Source organism: Hemitrygon akajei, chromosome 3 (genome assembly GCF_048418815.1).
Source record: "Hemitrygon akajei chromosome 3, sHemAka1.3, whole genome shotgun sequence".
NCBI classification, from domain to species: Eukaryota; Metazoa; Chordata; class Chondrichthyes; order Myliobatiformes; family Dasyatidae; genus Hemitrygon; species Hemitrygon akajei.
The window spans coordinates 207,065,407-207,088,334 of record NC_133126.1 but is presented as its reverse complement, the minus strand read 5'-3'; the positions used below and the strand labels follow the sequence as shown (position 1 = coordinate 207,088,334).

At 48.7% G+C, this 22,928-nt stretch overlaps 1 protein-coding gene across 1 annotated transcript in view; it reads left to right on the top strand.

Moving 5' to 3' along the window:
• Positions 1 to 7,709: 7,709 nt before the first annotated feature.
• Positions 7,710 to 22,928, top strand: part of lrrc31 (leucine rich repeat containing 31) — a 300,889-nt gene continuing 285,670 nt past the window's right edge. The window contains exon 1 of the mRNA XM_073041760.1: positions 7,710 to 7,921. The gene's annotated coding sequence lies outside the window, so the exon portion shown is untranslated. The remainder of the gene's footprint in view (positions 7,922 to 22,928) is intronic.

The following is a 22,928-nucleotide window of genomic DNA, read 5'->3' as shown; positions in this document are numbered from 1 at the left end:
CCACAAACCCTACTAAAGTTTAGATGGGGTACACACCCCCACAAACCCTACTAAAGTTTAGATGGGGTACACACCCCCACAAACCCTATTCACTCCCCGATTAACCCTGGCTTTAGCCCCACAAACCCAAAGCACATCCTGATTGACCCTTGCTAAACTCCCATAGACAGTGTCCCGTGTCAAGAGGGGTAATTTCAACAGGAATAAGTGTTGGGTCTGATTGGTGAAGGCGTCGGCCAGTTTAAATATATCCACTAGCCTAAAATTTAAACCTAATCCTAAGGTCCAAAAGGGGCATACACCCCCACAAACCCTAGGAACTCTGGCTTCAGCCGTACAAACCTAAAGCACACCCTGACTGATCAACAGGGATAAGTGTTGGGCCTGGTTGGTAAAGGCGTGGGCCAGTTTAAAGTGGCAGGATCGTGTGAAACTGAATCTCTGGTGGCGAGATCAGAAAGCACAAGAGGGCTGAATTGCCCACTGCCTGTATGGTTTAAAATTTAAACCTAATCCAGATGGGGTGCACATCCCCATAAATTTTAGGCACTTCCCGATTAACTCTGGTTTTAGCCCCACAAACCCAAAGCACACCCTGATTGACCCTTGTTAAATCCCCATAGACTTAGTGCTCCGGGTCGAGAGGGGTAAATTTCAACAGGGATGAGTGTTGGACTTGGTTAGTGAAGGCGTCGGTCATTTTGAAGTGGCAGGGTCGTGTGAAACTGAATCTCAAGTGGCAAGATCAGAAAGCACAAGAGGGCTGAATTGCCCACTGCCCGCATAATTTCACCCTAACTTAGTAAATTCCCATAAACTGGATATTCTGTGTTAAGAGGGGCAAGTTTCAATAAAGGCAAGTGGTGGACCTGGTTAATGAAGGCGTGGGCCAGTTCAAAGTGGCAGGGTCACGTGAAATTGAATCTCAAGTGGCGAGATCAAAAAACACGAGGGGGCTTTTTTGCCCACTGCCCGCATAATCTCAACCTAACCCTAAACCCTAACCCTAACCCTAACCCTAACCCTAACCCTAACCCTAACCCTAACCCTAACCCTAACCCTAACCCTAATCTCAACCTAACCCTAACCCTAACCCCTAACCCTAACCCTAACCCTAACCCTAACCCTAACCCTAACCCTAACCCTAACCCTAACCCTAACCCTAACCCTAACCCTAACCCTAACCCTAACCCTAACCCTAACCCTAACCCTAACCCTAACCCTAACCCTACACACCCCCACAAATCCTACTAAAGTTTAGATGGGGTACACACCCCCACAAACCCTATTCACTCCCCGATTAACCCTGGCTTTAGCCCCACAAACCCAAAGCACATCCTGATTGACCCTTGCTAAACTCCCATAGACAGTGTCCCGTGTCAAGAGGGGTAATTTCAACAGGAATAAGTGTTGGGTCTGATTGGTGAAGGTGTTGGGTCTGATTGGTGAAGGCGTCGGCCAGTTTAAATATATCCACTAGCCTAAAATTTAAACCTAATCCTAAGGTCCAAAAGGGGCATACACCCCCACAAACCCTAGGAACTCTGGCTTCAGCCGTACAAACCTAAAGCACACCCTGACTGATCAACAGGGATAAGTGTTGGGCCTGGTTGGTAAAGGCGTGGGCCAGTTTAAAGTGGCAGGATCGTGTGAAACTGAATCTCTGGTGGCGAGATCAGAAAGCACAAGAGGGCTGAATTGCCCACTGCCTGTATGGTTTAAAATTTAAACCTAATCCAGATGGGGTGCACATCCCCATAAATTTTAGGCACTTCCCGATTAACTCTGGCTTTAGCCCCACAAACCCAAAGCACACCCTGATTGACCCTTGTTAAATCCCCATAGACCTAGTGCTCCGGGTCGAGAGGGGTAAATTTCAACAGGTATGAGTGTTGGACTTGGTTAGTGAAGGCGTCGGTCATTTTGAAGTGGCAGGGTCGTGTGAAACTGAATCTCAAGTGGCAAGATCAGAAAGCACAAGAGGGCTGAATTGCCCACTGCCCGCATAATTTCACCCTAACTTAGTAAATTCCCATAGACTGGATATTTTGTGTTAAGAGGGGCAAGTTTCAATAAAGGCAAGTGGTGGACCTGGTTAATGAAGGCGTGGGCCAGTTCAAAGTGGCAGGGTCACGTGAAATTGAATCTCAAGTGGCGAGATCAAAAAACACGAGGGGGCTTTTTGCCTACTGCCCGCATAATCTCAACCTAACCTTACAGTGACACGCTCTTCATTCTCCAGGCCATGGGAGGCCAATAAGAAAGCTCAGATATTTAAACCCAAATGGACAGTGTACCTTTAAGAGTTGAATAAGTAAGGCTGCTCGGTATCCTAGCAACAGATAGGGTCTGCAGTTGGAGTGGTCAGACAGGTTTTAGGACACAATAAAAGTGGAGATGGAGTCCCGGACTAGGGACGTTTTAACCGGATAGCATTTTTCAGAGACCTCCCCGGGAGACCGGAGTGATGGGAGTAAGTGGATTTGGTCTCCCAGGCGGGAGTCAAGCGTTGTTGGAGGCAGTTTGTTGGAGTTAAAATGGTTGACCCAAGACACAAAACTAGTGGTAAGAATATTATTGTTTTATTTTCCATGTAACCCTTGGCATATAGATGCCAGGTAGTGATTTTTTTAAAAAAATATCATTACCCTTAGAATTACATGCCTCTCATTATTGGTCCCTGGGAGGAATACAGGCAGTGTCTGAGTCTGACACTGTTGGGCCACCTCGAGTAGGGTGTCTAGTGATTAAAGGCCCGAAACACCTGATGATCCGAGGTTACATTACTGATGATGTGTCCCAGTGCACACCCGGTTCGTTGAACCAAGTGGTGTCGGACCTTGATAATGAAAGGCATGGTCCAGATTAACCTGGCTTTATTATACTAGCTCATTCGCCATAGCAGTTCATATACTGTCATTTAAAATTCTGTATTCTAATATCTCCTAGTCAAACATATATATTCACTAGCTTAAAACTTAAACCTAATCTTAAAGTTTAGATGGGGTATACACCCCCACAAACCCTACTAAAGTTTAGATGGGGTACATACCCCCACAAATCCTATTAAAGTTTAGATGGGGTACACACCCCCACAAACCCTACTAAAGTTTAGATGGGGTACACACCCCCACAAACCCTATTCACTCCCCGATTAACCCTGGCTTTAGCCCCACAAACCCAAAGCACATCCTGATTGACCCTTGCTAAACTCCCATAGACAGTGTCCCGTGTCAAGAGGGGTAATTTCAACAGGAATAAGTGTTGGGTCTGATTGGTGAAGGTGTTGGGTCTGATTGGTGAAGGCGTCGGCCAGTTTAAATATATCCACTAGCCTAAAATTTAAACCTAATCCTAAGGTCCAAAAGGGGCATACACCCCCACAAACCCTAGGAACTCTGGCTTCAGCCGTACAAACCTAAAGCACACCCTGACTGATCAACAGGGATAAGTGTTGGGCCTGGTTGGTAAAGGCGTGGGCCAGTTTAAAGTGGCAGGATCGTGTGAAACTGAATCTCTGGTGGCGAGATCAGAAAGCACAAGAGGGCTGAATTGCCCACTGCCTGTATGGTTTAAAATTTAAACCTAATCCAGATGGGGTGCACATCCCCATAAATTTTAGGCACTTCCCGATTAACTCTGGCTTTAGCCCCACAAACCCAAAGCACACCCTGATTGACCCTTGTTAAATCCCCATAGACCTAGTGCTCCGGGTCGAGAGGGGTAAATTTCAACAGGTATGAGTGTTGGACTTGGTTAGTGAAGGCGTCGGTCATTTTGAAGTGGCAGGGTCGTGTGAAACTGAATCTCAAGTGGCAAGATCAGAAAGCACAAGAGGGCTGAATTGCCCACTGCCCGCATAATTTCACCCTAACTTAGTAAATTCCCATAGACTGGATATTTTGTGTTAAGAGGGGCAAGTTTCAATAAAGGCAAGTGGTGGACCTGGTTAATGAAGGCGTGGGCCAGTTCAAAGTGGCAGGGTCACGTGAAATTGAATCTCAAGTGGCGAGATCAAAAAACACGAGGGGGCTTTTTGCCTACTGCCCGCATAATCTCAACCTAACCTTACAGTGACACGCTCTTCATTCTCCAGGCCATGGGAGGCCAATAAGAAAGCTCAGATATTTAAACCCAAATGGACAGTGTACCTTTAAGAGTTGAATAAGTAAGGCTGCTCGGTATCCTAGCAACAGATAGGGTCTGCAGTTGGAGTGGTCAGACAGGTTTTAGGACACAATAAAAGTGGAGATGGAGTCCCGGACTAGGGACGTTTTAACCGGATAGCATTTTTCAGAGACCTCCCCGGGAGACCGGAGTGATGGGAGTAAGTGGATTTGGTCTCCCAGGCGGGAGTCAAGCGTTGTTGGAGGCAGTTTGTTGGAGTTAAAATGGTTGACCCAAGACACAAAACTAGTGGTAAGAATATTATTGTTTTATTTTCCATGTAACCCTTGGCATATAGATGCCAGGTAGTGATTTTTTTAAAAAAATATCATTACCCTTAGAATTACATGCCTCTCATTATTGGTCCCTGGGAGGAATACAGGCAGTGTCTGAGTCTGACACTGTTGGGCCACCTCGAGTAGGGTGTCTAGTGATTAAAGGCCCGAAACACCTGATGATCCGAGGTTACATTACTGATGATGTGTCCCAGTGCACACCCGGTTCGTTGAACCAAGTGGTGTCGGACCTTGATAATGAAAGGCATGGTCCAGATTAACCTGGCTTTATTATACTAGCTCATTCGCCATAGCAGTTCATATACTGTCATTTAAAATTCTGTATTCTAATATCTCCTAGTCAAACATATATATTCACTAGCTTAAAACTTAAACCTAATCTTAAAGTTTAGATGGGGTATACACCCCCACAAACCCTACTAAAGTTTAGATGGGGTACATACCCCCACAAATCCTATTAAAGTTTAGATGGGGTACACACCCCCACAAACCCTACTAAAGTTTAGATGGGGTACACACCCCCACAAACCCTATTCACTCCCCGATTAACCCTGGCTTTAGCCCCACAAACCCAAAGCACATCCTGATTGACCCTTGCTAAACTCCCATAGACAGTGTCCCGTGTCAAGAGGGGTAATTTCAACAGGAATAAGTGTTGGGTCTGATTGGTGAAGGTGTTGGGTCTGATTGGTGAAGGCGTCGGCCAGTTTAAATATATCCACTAGCCTAAAATTTAAACCTAATCCTAAGGTCCAAAAGGGGCATACACCCCCACAAACCCTAGGAACTCTGGCTTCAGCCGTACAAACCTAAAGCACACCCTGACTGATCAACAGGGATAAGTGTTGGGCCTGGTTGGTAAAGGCGTGGGCCAGTTTAAAGTGGCAGGATCGTGTGAAACTGAATCTCTGGTGGCGAGATCAGAAAGCACAAGAGGGCTGAATTGCCCACTGCCTGTATGGTTTAAAATTTAAACCTAATCCAGATGGGGTGCACATCCCCATAAATTTTAGGCACTTCCCGATTAACTCTGGCTTTAGCCCCACAAACCCAAAGCACACCCTGATTGACCCTTGTTAAATCCCCATAGACCTAGTGCTCCGGGTCGAGAGGGGTAAATTTCAACAGGTATGAGTGTTGGACTTGGTTAGTGAAGGCGTCGGTCATTTTGAAGTGGCAGGGTCGTGTGAAACTGAATCTCAAGTGGCAAGATCAGAAAGCACAAGAGGGCTGAATTGCCCACTGCCCGCATAATTTCACCCTAACTTAGTAAATTCCCATAGACTGGATATTTTGTGTTAAGAGGGGCAAGTTTCAATAAAGGCAAGTGGTGGACCTGGTTAATGAAGGCGTGGGCCAGTTCAAAGTGGCAGGGTCACGTGAAATTGAATCTCAAGTGGCGAGATCAAAAAACACGAGGGGGCTTTTTGCCTACTGCCCGCATAATCTCAACCTAACCCTAACCCTAACCCTAACCCTAACCCTAACCCTAACCCTAAACCCTAACCCTAACCCTAACCCTAACCCTAACCCTAACCCTAACCCTAACCCTAAACCCTAACCCTAAACCCTAACCCTAACCCTAACCCTAACCCTAACCCTAACCCTAATGCGGGGCCCTAACCCTAACCCTAACCCTAACCCTAACCCTAACCCTAATGCGGGGCCCTAACCCTAACCCTAACCCTAACCCTAACCCTAACCCTAACCCTAACCCTAACCCTAACCCTAACCCTAAACCCTAACCCTAACCCTAACCCTAACCCTAACCCTAACCCTAACCCTAACCCTAACCCTAACCCTAATGCGGACCCTAACCCTAACCCTGACCCTAACCCTAACCCTAACCCTAACCCTAACCCTAACCCTAACCCTAAACCCTAACCCTAACCCTAACCCTAACCCTAACCCTAACCCTAACCCTAACCCTAACCCTAACCCTAACCCTAACCCTAACCCTAACCCTAATCTCAACCTAACCCTAACCCCTAACCCTAACCCTAACCCTAACCCTAACCCTAACCCTAACCCTAACCCTAACCCTAACCCTAACCCTAACCCTAACCCTAACCCTAACCCTAACCCTAAACCCTAACCCTAACCCTAACCCTAACCCTAACCCTACACACCCCCACAAATCCTACTAAAGTTTAGATGGGGTACACACCCCCACAAACCCTATTCACTCCCCGATTAACCCTGGCTTTAGCCCCACAAACCCAAAGCACATCCTGATTGACCCTTGCTAAACTCCCATAGACAGTGTCCCGTGTCAAGAGGGGTAATTTCAACAGGAATAAGTGTTGGGTCTGATTGGTGAAGGTGTTGGGTCTGATTGGTGAAGGCGTCGGCCAGTTTAAATATATCCACTAGCCTAAAATTTAAACCTAATCCTAAGGTCCAAAAGGGGCATACACCCCCACAAACCCTAGGAACTCTGGCTTCAGCCGTACAAACCTAAAGCACACCCTGACTGATCAACAGGGATAAGTGTTGGGCCTGGTTGGTAAAGGCGTGGGCCAGTTTAAAGTGGCAGGATCGTGTGAAACTGAATCTCTGGTGGCGAGATCAGAAAGCACAAGAGGGCTGAATTGCCCACTGCCTGTATGGTTTAAAATTTAAACCTAATCCAGATGGGGTGCACATCCCCATAAATTTTAGGCACTTCCCGATTAACTCTGGCTTTAGCCCCACAAACCCAAAGCACACCCTGATTGACCCTTGTTAAATCCCCATAGACCTAGTGCTCCGGGTCGAGAGGGGTAAATTTCAACAGGTATGAGTGTTGGACTTGGTTAGTGAAGGCGTCGGTCATTTTGAAGTGGCAGGGTCGTGTGAAACTGAATCTCAAGTGGCAAGATCAGAAAGCACAAGAGGGCTGAATTGCCCACTGCCCGCATAATTTCACCCTAACTTAGTAAATTCCCATAGACTGGATATTTTGTGTTAAGAGGGGCAAGTTTCAATAAAGGCAAGTGGTGGACCTGGTTAATGAAGGCGTGGGCCAGTTCAAAGTGGCAGGGTCACGTGAAATTGAATCTCAAGTGGCGAGATCAAAAAACACGAGGGGGCTTTTTGCCTACTGCCCGCATAATCTCAACCTAACCTTACAGTGACACGCTCTTCATTCTCCAGGCCATGGGAGGCCAATAAGAAAGCTCAGATATTTAAACCCAAATGGACAGTGTACCTTTAAGAGTTGAATAAGTAAGGCTGCTCGGTATCCTAGCAACAGATAGGGTCTGCAGTTGGAGTGGTCAGACAGGTTTTAGGACACAATAAAAGTGGAGATGGAGTCCCGGACTAGGGACGTTTTAACCGGATAGCATTTTTCAGAGACCTCCCCGGGAGACCGGAGTGATGGGAGTAAGTGGATTTGGTCTCCCAGGCGGGAGTCAAGCGTTGTTGGAGGCAGTTTGTTGGAGTTAAAATGGTTGACCCAAGACACAAAACTAGTGGTAAGAATATTATTGTTTTATTTTCCATGTAACCCTTGGCATATAGATGCCAGGTAGTGATTTTTTTAAAAAAATATCATTACCCTTAGAATTACATGCCTCTCATTATTGGTCCCTGGGAGGAATACAGGCAGTGTCTGAGTCTGACACTGTTGGGCCACCTCGAGTAGGGTGTCTAGTGATTAAAGGCCCGAAACACCTGATGATCCGAGGTTACATTACTGATGATGTGTCCCAGTGCACACCCGGTTCGTTGAACCAAGTGGTGTCGGACCTTGATAATGAAAGGCATGGTCCAGATTAACCTGGCTTTATTATACTAGCTCATTCGCCATAGCAGTTCATATACTGTCATTTAAAATTCTGTATTCTAATATCTCCTAGTCAAACATATATATTCACTAGCTTAAAACTTAAACCTAATCTTAAAGTTTAGATGGGGTATACACCCCCACAAACCCTACTAAAGTTTAGATGGGGTACATACCCCCACAAATCCTATTAAAGTTTAGATGGGGTACACACCCCCACAAACCCTACTAAAGTTTAGATGGGGTACACACCCCCACAAACCCTATTCACTCCCCGATTAACCCTGGCTTTAGCCCCACAAACCCAAAGCACATCCTGATTGACCCTTGCTAAACTCCCATAGACAGTGTCCCGTGTCAAGAGGGGTAATTTCAACAGGAATAAGTGTTGGGTCTGATTGGTGAAGGTGTTGGGTCTGATTGGTGAAGGCGTCGGCCAGTTTAAATATATCCACTAGCCTAAAATTTAAACCTAATCCTAAGGTCCAAAAGGGGCATACACCCCCACAAACCCTAGGAACTCTGGCTTCAGCCGTACAAACCTAAAGCACACCCTGACTGATCAACAGGGATAAGTGTTGGGCCTGGTTGGTAAAGGCGTGGGCCAGTTTAAAGTGGCAGGATCGTGTGAAACTGAATCTCTGGTGGCGAGATCAGAAAGCACAAGAGGGCTGAATTGCCCACTGCCTGTATGGTTTAAAATTTAAACCTAATCCAGATGGGGTGCACATCCCCATAAATTTTAGGCACTTCCCGATTAACTCTGGTTTTAGCCCCACAAACCCAAAGCACACCCTGATTGACCCTTGTTAAATCCCCATAGACCTAGTGCTCCGGGTTGAGTGGGGTAAATTTCAACAGGGATGAGTGTTGGACTTGGTTAGTGAAGGCGTCGGTCATTTTGAAGTGGCAGGGTCGTGTGAAACTGAATCTCAAGTGGCAAGATCAGAAAGCACAAGAGGGCTGAATTGCCCACTGCCCGCATAATTTCACCCTAATTTAGTAAATTCCCATAAACTGGATATTCTGTGTTAAGAGGGGCAAGTTTCAATAAAGGCAAGTGGTGGACCTGGTTAATGAAGGCGTGGGCCAGTTCAAAGTGGCAGGGTCACGTGAAATTGAATCTCAAGTGGCGAGATCAAAAAACACGAGGGGGCTTTTTTGTCCACTGCCCGCATAATCTCAACCTAACCCTAACCCTAACCCCTAACCCTAACCCTAAACCCTAACCCTAACCCTAACCCTAACCCTAACCCTAACCCTAACCCTAACCCTAAACCCTAACCCTAACCCTAACCCTAACCCTAACCCTAACCCTAACCCTAACCCTAACCCTAACCCTAACCCTAACCCTAACCCTAATGCGGACCCTAACCCTAACCCTGACCCTAACCCTAACCCTAACCCTAACCCTAAACCCTAACCCTAACCCTAACCCTAACCCTAACCCTAACCCTAACCCTAACCCTAATCTCAACCTAACCCTAACCCTAACCCTAACCCCTAACCCTAACCCTAACCCTAACCCTAACCCTAACCCTAACCCTAACCCTAACCCTAACCCTAAATGAGGCCTAAAAAGCTAGGCTGCCCTGAAACTAACATCTTCACAACCCGTAAATACGGATGCTCTTCTCGCCAGGGGGCTAAACTCACCCCACACCACCAGTTATATACCCTTTAAAATAGCATTACCCTCAGAATTACATGCCTTTCATTGTCTGGTCCAGGGGAAATACACAAACCAAGCCTGATCAGCTTTGGTGGGGCCACTTCGGGGAGGGTGTATGATGATTAAAGGCCCGAAACACCTGATGATCCGTGGGTGCATCACTGACGATGTGTCCCACTGCACACCCGGTTCGTTGAACCAAGTGGGACCGGACCACGACAATGAAAGGCATGGACCAGATTAACCGGACTTCCCTATATAAGCCTAGCCTCCAATACCAGCTCATACTCAAAACTCGGCAGCCTAACCTCTCCCAGCCAAACATATACATCCACCAGGCCTACACTCAAACCTAATCCTAAAGTCCAAAAGGGGCACACACACCCCCACAAACCCTAGACACTTCCTGATTAGCCCGGGCTTCAGCCCCACAAACCCTAAGCACACCCCGATTAACCCTTGCTAAACCCCCACAAACCGATATGTACATCCACCGGTCCAACACTCAAACCTAATCCTAAAGTCCAAAAGGGGCACACACCCCCACAAACCCTAGGCACTGCCCGATTAGCCCTGGCTTCAGCCCCACAAACCCTAAACACACCCCGATTAACCCTTGCTCTCCCAGCCAAACATATACATCCACCAGGCCTGCACTCAAACCTAATCCTAAAGTCCAAAAGGGGCACACACACCCCCACAAACCCTAAGTATACCCTGATTAATACTGGTTTAAATCCCCATAAACTGGATATTCTGTGTTAAGAGGGGCAAGTTTCAATAAAGGCAAGTGTTGGACCTGGTTAATGAAGGCGTGGGCCAGTTCAAAGTGGCAGGGTCGCGTGAAATTGAATCTCAAGTGGCGAGATCAAAAAGCACGAGGGGGCTTTTTTGCCTACTGCCCGCATAATCTCAACCTAACCTTACAGTGACACGCCCTTCATTTTCCAGTCCTACGAAAGGCCAATAGGAAAGCCCAGAGATTTAAACCCAAATGGAAACAAAAGGACAATTAGTAGACAATTACCTTTAAGAGCTGAACAAACAAGGCGGCCAGGTATCCTAGCAACAGATAGGGTCTGCTGCAGGGAAGTGGACAGACGGGTTTTAGAACACAATGCTGAGGAGCAGCCCTGGGACGGGGACGTTTTAACCGGACAGCACCGCGGGTTTTCCCAAACACCGCTCGGGAGGCCAGGGTGACGGGTGTATCTGGATTTGGTCTTCTAGTCGGGAATCACGCTTTATTAAAGGCAATTCGCTGGAGTCAAAATCAGTGACCCGAGACGCAAAACAAGCGGTAAGAACATTGTCTTACTTTAACGATGTGGAGGAGTAATTGGAGAGAGAGAAGCGGGAGGAATTGGAGAGAGAGAAACCTAACACGTGGGCGAGTGACTGGCCGGAACCCCGGTATCCCGAGGGATTCCTTCTCAACCACGGTTAGATTTCCCCGAGCCCCGGGGAAAGACCGCCCGGACTGTACCTTGTCCGTCGGTACTGGGTAAAGCGAACCGGAGCCCAGTGATTGTACTGCGGGACGTTTTGGGATGGACACGCATGCAGCGCAACAGGCGCAGTGGCAGTTCCGACACGGTCCACCCGAGGGCGCTGGAGCTGGTTAACAGTGGCAGTACCGACACGGTCCACCCGAGGGCGCTGGAGCTGGTTAACCCTCGTGACGCCGATGCAGCCCTACTGCCCCCACCGCGGAGACGGAGAAGGGGCCGAGGGCACCCCTCCCCACCCACGAGCCCCTCTGAGAGGACGCAATCCAACCTAGCAACGCAGGAGTCCCAGCCTGCCACCCCCACGACTTCCCCGACCCAGGACTCCGGGGAATCGGCACCCCACCCCACACCCGTACGAATGGAAGGACGGACAAGGGGAGCCACCCCAGCCCGAGAGCCGCAGGACAGCGGACGGACGAGGGGACAGGTACGCCTCCGTTGCAACAGCCAAGGTTGTCGAATAACTAGGCATCCTAACTCTAAACAGAAAAATTTAAATTGGGAACTGAGGCCCCTTAAACCTATACTGTTTATAGGGGACTCTAACATTTCCAGGATCAAAAGATGCCCTAATAAGGATATTCAATTGGACAGCTTTCCGGGGGCCAAATTCATCCATGCCACTGCTGTCCTTGACAAGTTAGAGCCACAGCCAGAAATTAAGAAGGTCATCCTTTCTTTCGGAATAAACAACAGGTCCCATAAACTAACAACAGCTGCTAAACAGCTTCAACAACTACTGAGGATGGCCAGCATTAAATTTCCCCATGCCAGTATCTGGGTGCCGGAATTAAACTTTAGCCACAGCTTGACAGAGGCAGAACAAGCAACCCTGGGCCAACTAAACAAGGTTATTAGAACTAAGAATCATATCCCTGCAATCCCGGCGAGACAGTTTAAGGTAGACACAGACCATATCCATTGGACAGAGAACACAGCCCAGACAATGGTCAAGAGGTGGATGCAGGCTTTAAACTAGAGTGGGGACAAAGCCAAGAGAGGCAGGGCCCACGACTGGGAGAGACCATCGTGAACCTCTCCCGTACATTCACCCCTACAGAAACCCAGCAAAAGGTTCTGAACAGGGGCCTGACTTTTGTACCGACTGCAAAGCTCCATAAGGAGCAGATTGAGAGGGACATGAACAAGTTCTATAGGAGACTGGTACTCGTTGACTATTTCGGTGAGTCAGAACGTAGAAAGACCCCTTTCACCCCTCCCTCGAACTGGATGCCCAAGAGAAGGTACAGGTCCGAAGCTATTTTAGAATTTAAGAGCACACTGGGTGAGATAATAGAGAGGGAGAGGGAAGTACAGGATAAGCCCAATCTAACCAGGAAGGAGAGAGCAGCCCTGACAGAACTGAGGGAAAACATGGACATTGTTATCAAACCAGCGGATAAAGGGAGCAGCATAGTTATCATGGACAAACAACAATACCTATTTGAAGCACACAGACAATTAAACAACACAGAGCACTACACGAAACTAAAGGAACCCATATATTGGGAAACACACACAGAAATTGGGAACATTTTGCAAAAACTGGAAAGGACTGGGTACCTCAAAGGGAAGCAAGTAGAGTACCTGACTGGGATGCAGCCACGGGCGAGAAAGTTTTATATCCTTCCCAAAATACACAAGAACCCAGACTCGTGGACTGTTCCGGGGGAAATTCCACCCGGTAGGCCCATCGTGTCAGACTGCAGCAGTGAGTCATACGGGATAGCGGAGTTCATTGATGCCTGCCTTAATCCACTCTCACAGAAACACCCCAGCTACATCAAGGACACGTATCACTTTGTCCGGATAGTCAATTCCATGTCAGTGCCCCCTGGGGCCATACTCTTCACCATGGACATCGAAAGCCTGTACACCAATATTGAAACGGACAGGGGTATAGAGGCAGTGAGGGACATCCTACGGAGGAACCCTCAGCTAGGGAGACCGGACGAGGCCTTGCTAGAACTCCTTCACCTCAGCCTGACTAAAAATGACTTTGAATTCGATGGTAAATTCTACCTACAAGTCAAGGGCACAGCAATGGGAAAGAAGTTTGCTCCAGCCTATGCCAATATATACATGGCTGGGTGGGAGGAAACAGTCTATCCAGAGTGCCCTAAAAAACCCATGTGTCTCTATAGATACCTGGATGACATCTGGGGAGTGTGGACACACTCAGAGGGGGAATTAGAGGAATTTATTCAAATCCTAAACACTCATCACCCATCCATTAAGGTTAAAGCTATAACAGATAAGGAGAAGATTGACTTCCTGGACACCACAGTGTTTAAACTAGCACCAGAAAGTGGCAACCGAAAACTAGCTACCAAGGTATTCTTTAAAACCACAGACACACACACCCTCCTACACACAGGGAGTCACCATCCCAAACACACCTTCAGAGGCATTGTCAAGGGACAGCTGACCCGCTTTCACCGCATTTGCACTAGGCCGGAGGACTTCCACCAGGCCACAACCATCCTCTTCTCTGCTCTTAGACACAGGGGCTACAGCAGAAGGAGACTTAGGCACATTAAATCTGACTTTCTGAAAAGTATCACAAATCCCCGACCACAGAACATCACAACACCGAAACTACCCTTGATAACGGGATACAGTGGGATGGCAGTGAATATTCACAGGATGGTCAAAACACGCTTTGAGCAACTGAAAACGGAAGTGGGGACACTGGGACAATACACCATTGTCTCAGCCTTCAAAAGGGGTAGGAATCTGAAAGACATACTAGTCAGTACCAAAGTACGAGCAGCGCCAAACTGTGAGGTGGGAAACTGCAGGGCATGCATATACCTGAGAATTTCAAAAAGCATACACAACAGAGCCACAGGAAAGTGGGCCGAGATAGAGCAGAGGATAACTTGTGAACAAAAGAATGTAGTATATGCCATCCTGTGCACAGAATGCCATATTATATACATCGGGGAGACGGGCAACAGCTTGAGAACCAGACTCACGGGACACCTCAGTAACATCAGAAGGGGAAACCAAAACAGACCAGTTAGCAGGCACTTCCAGGAGCATGGGACGTACCCCTTAAAAATATTAGGCCTGGAAACTAACATAAACTGGTCAAACGCCCAAAGAAAACTAGCAGAGAGGAGATGGATTGAAACACTGCATACTTATTCTCCGTACGGCCTAAATGAGGCCTAAAAAGCTAGGCTGCCCTGAAACTAACATCTTCACAACCCGTAAATACGGATGCTCTTCTCGCCAGGGGGCTAAACTCACCCCACACCACCAGTTATATACCCTTTAAAATAGCATTACCCTCAGAATTACATGCCTTTCATTGTCTGGTCCAGGGGAAATACACAAACCAAGCCTGATCAGCTTTGGTGGGGCCACTTCGGGGAGGGTGTATGATGATTAAAGGCCCGAAACACCTGATGATCCGTGGGTGCATCACTGACGATGTGTCCCACTGCACACCCGGTTCGTTGAACCAAGTGGGACCGGACCACGACAATGAAAGGCATGGACCAGATTAACCGGACTTCCCTATATAAGCCTAGCCTCCAATACCAGCTCATACTCAAAACTCGGCAGCCTAACCTCTCCCAGCCAAACATATACATCCACCAGGCCTACACTCAAACCTAATCCTAAAGTCCAAAAGGGGCACACACACCCCCACAAACCCTAGACACTTCCTGATTAGCCCGGGCTTCAGCCCCACAAACCCTAAGCACACCCCGATTAACCCTTGCTAAACCCCCACAAACCGGTCCAACACTCAAACCTAATCCTAAAGTCCAAAAGGGGCACACACCCCCACAAACCCTAGGCACTGCCCGATTAGCCCTGGCTTCAGCCCCACAAACCCTAAACACACCCCGATTAACCCTTGCTCTCCCAGCCAAACATATACATCCACCAGGCCTGCACTCAAACCTAATCCTAAAGTCCAAAAGGGGCACACACACCCCCACAAACCCTAAGTATACCCTGATTAATACTGGTTTAAATCCCCATAAACTGGATATTCTGTGTTAAGAGGGGCAAGTTTCAATAAAGGTAAGTGTTGGACCTGGTTAATGAAGGCGTGGGCCAGTTCAAAGTGGCAGGGTCGCGTGAAATTGAATCTCAAGTGGCGAGATCAAAAAGCACGAGGGGGCTTTTTTGCCTACTGCCCGCATAATCTCAACCTAACCTTACAGTGACACGCCCTTCATTTTCCAGTCCTACGAAAGGCCAATAGGAAAGCCCAGAGATTTAAACCCAAATGGAAACAAAAGGACAATTAGTAGACAATTACCTTTAAGAGCTGAACAAACAAGGCGGCCAGGTATCCTAGCAACAGATAGGGTCTGCTGCAGGGAAGTGGACAGACGGGTTTTAGAACACAATGCTGAGGAGCAGCCCTGGGACGGGGACGTTTTAACCGGACAGCACCGCGGGTTTTCCCAAACACCGCTCGGGAGGCCAGGGTGACGGGTGTATCTGGATTTGGTCTTCTAGTCGGGAATCACGCTTTATTAAAGGCAATTCGCTGGAGTCAAAATCAGTGACCCGAGACGCAAAACAAGCGGTAAGAACATTGTCTTACTTTAACGATGTGGAGGAGTAATTGGAGAGAGAGAAGCGGGAGGAATTGGAGAGAGAGAAACCTAACACGTGGGCGAGTGACTGGCCGGAACCCCGGTATCCCGAGGGATTCCTTCTCAACCACGGTTAGATTTCCCCGAGCCCCGGGGAAAGACCGCCCGGACTGTACCTTGTCCGTCGGTACTGGGTAAAGCGAACCGGAGCCCAGTGATTGTACTGCGGGACGTTTTGGGATGGACACGCATGCAGCGCAACAGGCGCAGTGGCAGTTCCGACACGGTCCACCCGAGGGCGCTGGAGCTGGTTAACAGTGGCAGTACCGACACGGTCCACCCGAGGGCGCTGGAGCTGGTTAACCCTCGTGACGCCGATGCAGCCCTACTGCCCCCACCGCGGAGACGGAGAAGGGGCCGAGGGCACCCCTCCCCACCCACGAGCCCCTCTGAGAGGACGCAATCCAACCTAGCAACGCAGGAGTCCCAGCCTGCCACCCCCACGACTTCCCCGACCCAGGACTCCGGGGAATCGGCACCCCACCCCACACCCGTACGAATGGAAGGACGGACAAGGGGAGCCACCCCAGCCCGAGAGCCGCAGGACAGCGGACGGACGAGGGGACAGGTACGCCTCCGTTGCAACAGCCAAGGTTGTCGAATAACTAGGCATCCTAACTCTAAACAGAAAAATTTAAATTGGGAACTGAGGCCCCTTAAACCTATACTGTTTATAGGGGACTCTAACATTTCCAGGATCAAAAGATGCCCTAATAAGGATATTCAATTGGACAGCTTTCCGGGGGCCAAATTCATCCATGCCACTGCTGTCCTTGACAAGTTAGAGCCACAGCCAGAAATTAAGAAGGTCATCCTTTCTTTCGGAATAAACAACAGGTCCCATAAACTAACAACAGCTGCTAAACAGCTTCAACAACTACTGAGGATGGCCAGCATTAAATTTCCCCATGCCAGTATCTGGGTGCCGGAATTAAACTTTAGCCACAGCTTGACAGAGGCAGAACAAGCAACCCTGGGCCAACTAAACAAGGTTATTAGAACTAAGAATCATATCCCTGCAATCCCGGCGAGACAGTTTAAGGTAGACACAGACCATATCCATTGGACAGAGAACACAGCCCAGACAATGGTCAAGAGGTGGATGCAGGCTTTAAACTAGAGTGGGGACAAAGCCAAGAGAGGCAGGGCCCACGACTGGGAGAGACCATCGTGAACCTCTCCCGTACATTCACCCCTACAGAAACCCAGCAAAAGGTTCTGAACAGGGGCCTGACTTTTGTACCGACTGCAAAGCTCCATAAGGAGCAGATTGAGAGGGACATGAACAAGTTCTATAGGAGACTGGTACTCGTTGACTATTTCGGTGAGTCAGAACGTAGAAAGACCCCTTTCACCCCTCCCTCGAACTGGATGCCCAAGAGAAGGTACAGGTCCGAAGCTATTTTAGAATTTAAGAGCACACTGGGTGAGATAATAGAGAGGGAGAGGGAAGTACAGGATAAGCCCAATCTAACCAGGAAGGAGAGAGCAGCCCTGACAGAACTGAGGGAAAACATGGACATTGTTATCAAACCAGCGGATAAAGGGAGCAGCATAGTTATCATGGACAAACAACAATACCTATTTGAAGCACACAGACAATTAAACAACACAGAGCACTACACGAAACTAAAGGAACCCATATATTGGGAAACACACACAGAAATTGGGAACATTTTGCAAAAACTGGAAAGGACTGGGTACCTCAAAGGGAAGCAAGTAGAGTACCTGACTGGGATGCAGCCACGGGCGAGAAAGTTTTATATCCTTCCCAAAATACACAAGAACCCAGACTCGTGGACTGTTCCGGGGGAAATTCCACCCGGTAGGCCCATCGTGTCAGACTGCAGCAGTGAGTCATACGGGATAGCGGAGTTCATTGATGCCTGCCTTAATCCACTCTCACAGAAACACCCCAGCTACATCAAGGACACGTATCACTTTGTCCGGATAGTCAATTCCATGTCAGTGCCCCCTGGGGCCATACTCTTCACCATGGACATCGAAAGCCTGTACACCAATATTGAAACGGACAGGGGTATAGAGGCAGTGAGGGACATCCTACGGAGGAACCCTCAGCTAGGGAGACCGGACGAGGCCTTGCTAGAACTCCTTCACCTCAGCCTGACTAAAAATGACTTTGAATTCGATGGTAAATTCTACCTACAAGTCAAGGGCACAGCAATGGGAAAGAAGTTTGCTCCAGCCTATGCCAATATATACATGGCTGGGTGGGAGGAAACAGTCTATCCAGAGTGCCCTAAAAAACCCATGTGTCTCTATAGATACCTGGATGACATCTGGGGAGTGTGGACACACTCAGAGGGGGAATTAGAGGAATTTATTCAAATCCTAAACACTCATCACCCATCCATTAAGGTTAAAGCTATAACAGATAAGGAGAAGATTGACTTCCTGGACACCACAGTGTTTAAACTAGCACCAGAAAGTGGCAACCGAAAACTAGCTACCAAGGTATTCTTTAAAACCACAGACACACACACCCTCCTACACACAGGGAGTCACCATCCCAAACACACCTTCAGAGGCATTGTCAAGGGACAGCTGACCCGCTTTCACCGCATTTGCACTAGGCCGGAGGACTTCCACCAGGCCACAACCATCCTCTTCTCTGCTCTTAGACACAGGGGCTACAGCAGAAGGAGACTTAGGCACATTAAATCTGACTTTCTGAAAAGTATCACAAATCCCCGACCACAGAACATCACAACACCGAAACTACCCTTGATAACGGGATACAGTGGGATGGCAGTGAATATTCACAGGATGGTCAAAACACGCTTTGAGCAACTGAAAACGGAAGTGGGGACACTGGGACAATACACCATTGTCTCAGCCTTCAAAAGGGGTAGGAATCTGAAAGACATACTAGTCAGTACCAAAGTACGAGCAGCGCCAAACTGTGAGGTGGGAAACTGCAGGGCATGCATATACCTGAGAATTTCAAAAAGCATACACAACAGAGCCACAGGAAAGTGGGCCGAGATAGAGCAGAGGATAACTTGTGAACAAAAGAATGTAGTATATGCCATCCTGTGCACAGAATGCCATATTATATACATCGGGGAGACGGGCAACAGCTTGAGAACCAGACTCACGGGACACCTCAGTAACATCAGAAGGGGAAACCAAAACAGACCAGTTAGCAGGCACTTCCAGGAGCATGGGACGTACCCCTTAAAAATATTAGGCCTGGAAACTAACATAAACTGGTCAAACGCCCAAAGAAAACTAGCAGAGAGGAGATGGATTGAAACACTGCATACTTATTCTCCGTACGGCCTAAATGAGGCCTAAAAAGCTAGGCTGCCCTGAAACTAACATCTTCACAACCCGTAAATACGGATGCTCTTCTCGCCAGGGGGCTAAACTCACCCCACACCACCAGTTATATACCCTTTAAAATAGCATTACCCTCAGAATTACATGCCTTTCATTGTCTGGTCCAGGGGAAATACACAAACCAAGCCTGATCAGCTTTGGTGGGGCCACTTCGGGGAGGGTGTATGATGATTAAAGGCCCGAAACACCTGATGATCCGTGGGTGCATCACTGACGATGTGTCCCACTGCACACCCGGTTCGTTGAACCAAGTGGGACCGGACCACGACAATGAAAGGCATGGACCAGATTAACCGGACTTCCCTATATAAGCCTAGCCTCCAATACCAGCTCATACTCAAAACTCGGCAGCCTAACCTCTCCCAGCCAAACATATACATCCACCAGGCCTACACTCAAACCTAATCCTAAAGTCCAAAAGGGGCACACACACCCCCACAAACCCTAGACACTTCCTGATTAGCCCGGGCTTCAGCCCCACAAACCCTAAGCACACCCCGATTAACCCTTGCTAAACCCCCACAAACCGGTCCAACACTCAAACCTAATCCTAAAGTCCAAAAGGGGCACACACCCCCACAAACCCTAGGCACTGCCCGATTAGCCCTGGCTTCAGCCCCACAAACCCTAAACACACCCCGATTAACCCTTGCTCTCCCAGCCAAACATATACATCCACCAGGCCTGCACTCAAACCTAATCCTAAAGTCCAAAAGGGGCACACACACCCCCACAAACCCTAAGTATACCCTGATTAATACTGGTTTAAATCCCCATAAACTGGATATTCTGTGTTAAGAGGGGCAAGTTTCAATAAAGGTAAGTGTTGGACCTGGTTAATGAAGGCGTGGGCCAGTTCAAAGTGGCAGGGTCGCGTGAAATTGAATCTCAAGTGGCGAGATCAAAAAGCACGAGGGGGCTTTTTTGCCTACTGCCCGCATAATCTCAACCTAACCTTACAGTGACACGCCCTTCATTTTCCAGTCCTACGAAAGGCCAATAGGAAAGCCCAGAGATTTAAACCCAAATGGAAACAAAAGGACAATTAGTAGACAATTACCTTTAAGAGCTGAACAAACAAGGCGGCCAGGTATCCTAGCAACAGATAGGGTCTGCTGCAGGGAAGTGGACAGACGGGTTTTAGAACACAATGCTGAGGAGCAGCCCTGGGACGGGGACGTTTTAACCGGACAGCACCGCGGGTTTTCCCAAACACCGCTCGGGAGGCCAGGGTGACGGGTGTATCTGGATTTGGTCTTCTAGTCGGGAATCACGCTTTATTAAAGGCAATTCGCTGGAGTCAAAATTAGTGACCCGAGACGCAAAACAAGCGGTAAGAACATTGTCTTACTTTAACGATGTGGAGGAGTAATTGGAGAGAGAGAAGCGGGAGGAATTGGAGAGAGAGAAACCTAACACGTGGGCGAGTGACTGGCCGGAACCCCGGTATCCCGAGGGATTCCTTCTCAACCACGGTTAGATTTCCCCGAGCCCCGGGGAAAGACCGCCCGGACTGTACCTTGTCCGTCGGTACTGGGTAAAGCGAACCGGAGCCCAGTGATTGTACTGCGGGACGTTTTGGGATGGACACGCATGCAGCGCAACAGGCGCAGTGGCAGTTCCGACACGGTCCACCCGAGGGCGCTGGAGCTGGTTAACAGTGGCAGTACCGACACGGTCCACCCGAGGGCGCTGGAGCTGGTTAACCCTCGTGACGCCGATGCAGCCCTACTGCCCCCACCGCGGAGACGGAGAAGGGGCCGAGGGCACCCCTCCCCACCCACGAGCCCCTCTGAGAGGACGCAATCCAACCTAGCAACGCAGGAGTCCCAGCCTGCCACCCCCACGACTTCCCCGACCCAGGACTCCGGGGAATCGGCACCCCACCCCACACCCGTACGAATGGAAGGACGGACAAGGGGAGCCACCCCAGCCCGAGAGCCGCAGGACAGCGGACGGACGAGGGGACAGGTACGCCTCCGTTGCAACAGCCAAGGTTGTCGAATAACTAGGCATCCTAACTCTAAACAGAAAAATTTAAATTGGGAACTGAGGCCCCTTAAACCTATACTGTTTATAGGGGACTCTAACATTTCCAGGATCAAAAGATGCCCTAATAAGGATATTCAATTGGACAGCTTTCCGGGGGCCAAATTCATCCATGCCACTGCTGTCCTTGACAAGTTAGAGCCACAGCCAGAAATTAAGAAGGTCATCCTTTCTTTCGGAATAAACAACAGGTCCCATAAACTAACAACAGCTGCTAAACAGCTTCAACAACTACTGAGGATGGCCAGCATTAAATTTCCCCATGCCAGTATCTGGGTGCCGGAATTAAACTTTAGCCACAGCTTGACAGAGGCAGAACAAGCAACCCTGGGCCAACTAAACAAGGTTATTAGAACTAAGAATCATATCCCTGCAATCCCGGCGAGACAGTTTAAGGTAGACACAGACCATATCCATTGGACAGAGAACACAGCCCAGACAATGGTCAAGAGGTGGATGCAGGCTTTAAACTAGAGTGGGGACAAAGCCAAGAGAGGCAGGGCCCACGACTGGGAGAGACCATCGTGAACCTCTCCCGTACATTCACCCCTACAGAAACCCAGCAAAAGGTTCTGAACAGGGGCCTGACTTTTGTACCGACTGCAAAGCTCCATAAGGAGCAGATTGAGAGGGACATGAACAAGTTCTATAGGAGACTGGTACTCGTTGACTATTTCGGTGAGTCAGAACGTAGAAAGACCCCTTTCACCCCTCCCTCGAACTGGATGCCCAAGAGAAGGTACAGGTCCGAAGCTATTTTAGAATTTAAGAGCACACTGGGTGAGATAATAGAGAGGGAGAGGGAAGTACAGGATAAGCCCAATCTAACCAGGAAGGAGAGAGCAGCCCTGACAGAACTGAGGGAAAACATGGACATTGTTATCAAACCAGCGGATAAAGGGAGCAGCATAGTTATCATGGACAAACAACAATACCTATTTGAAGCACACAGACAATTAAACAACACAGAGCACTACACGAAACTAAAGGAACCCATATATTGGGAAACACACACAGAAATTGGGAACATTTTGCAAAAACTGGAAAGGACTGGGTACCTCAAAGGGAAGCAAGTAGAGTACCTGACTGGGATGCAGCCACGGGCGAGAAAGTTTTATATCCTTCCCAAAATACACAAGAACCCAGACTCGTGGACTGTTCCGGGGGAAATTCCACCCGGTAGGCCCATCGTGTCAGACTGCAGCAGTGAGTCATACGGGATAGCGGAGTTCATTGATGCCTGCCTTAATCCACTCTCACAGAAACACCCCAGCTACATCAAGGACACGTATCACTTTGTCCGGATAGTCAATTCCATGTCAGTGCCCCCTGGGGCCATACTCTTCACCATGGACATCGAAAGCCTGTACACCAATATTGAAACGGACAGGGGTATAGAGGCAGTGAGGGACATCCTACGGAGGAACCCTCAGCTAGGGAGACCGGACGAGGCCTTGCTAGAACTCCTTCACCTCA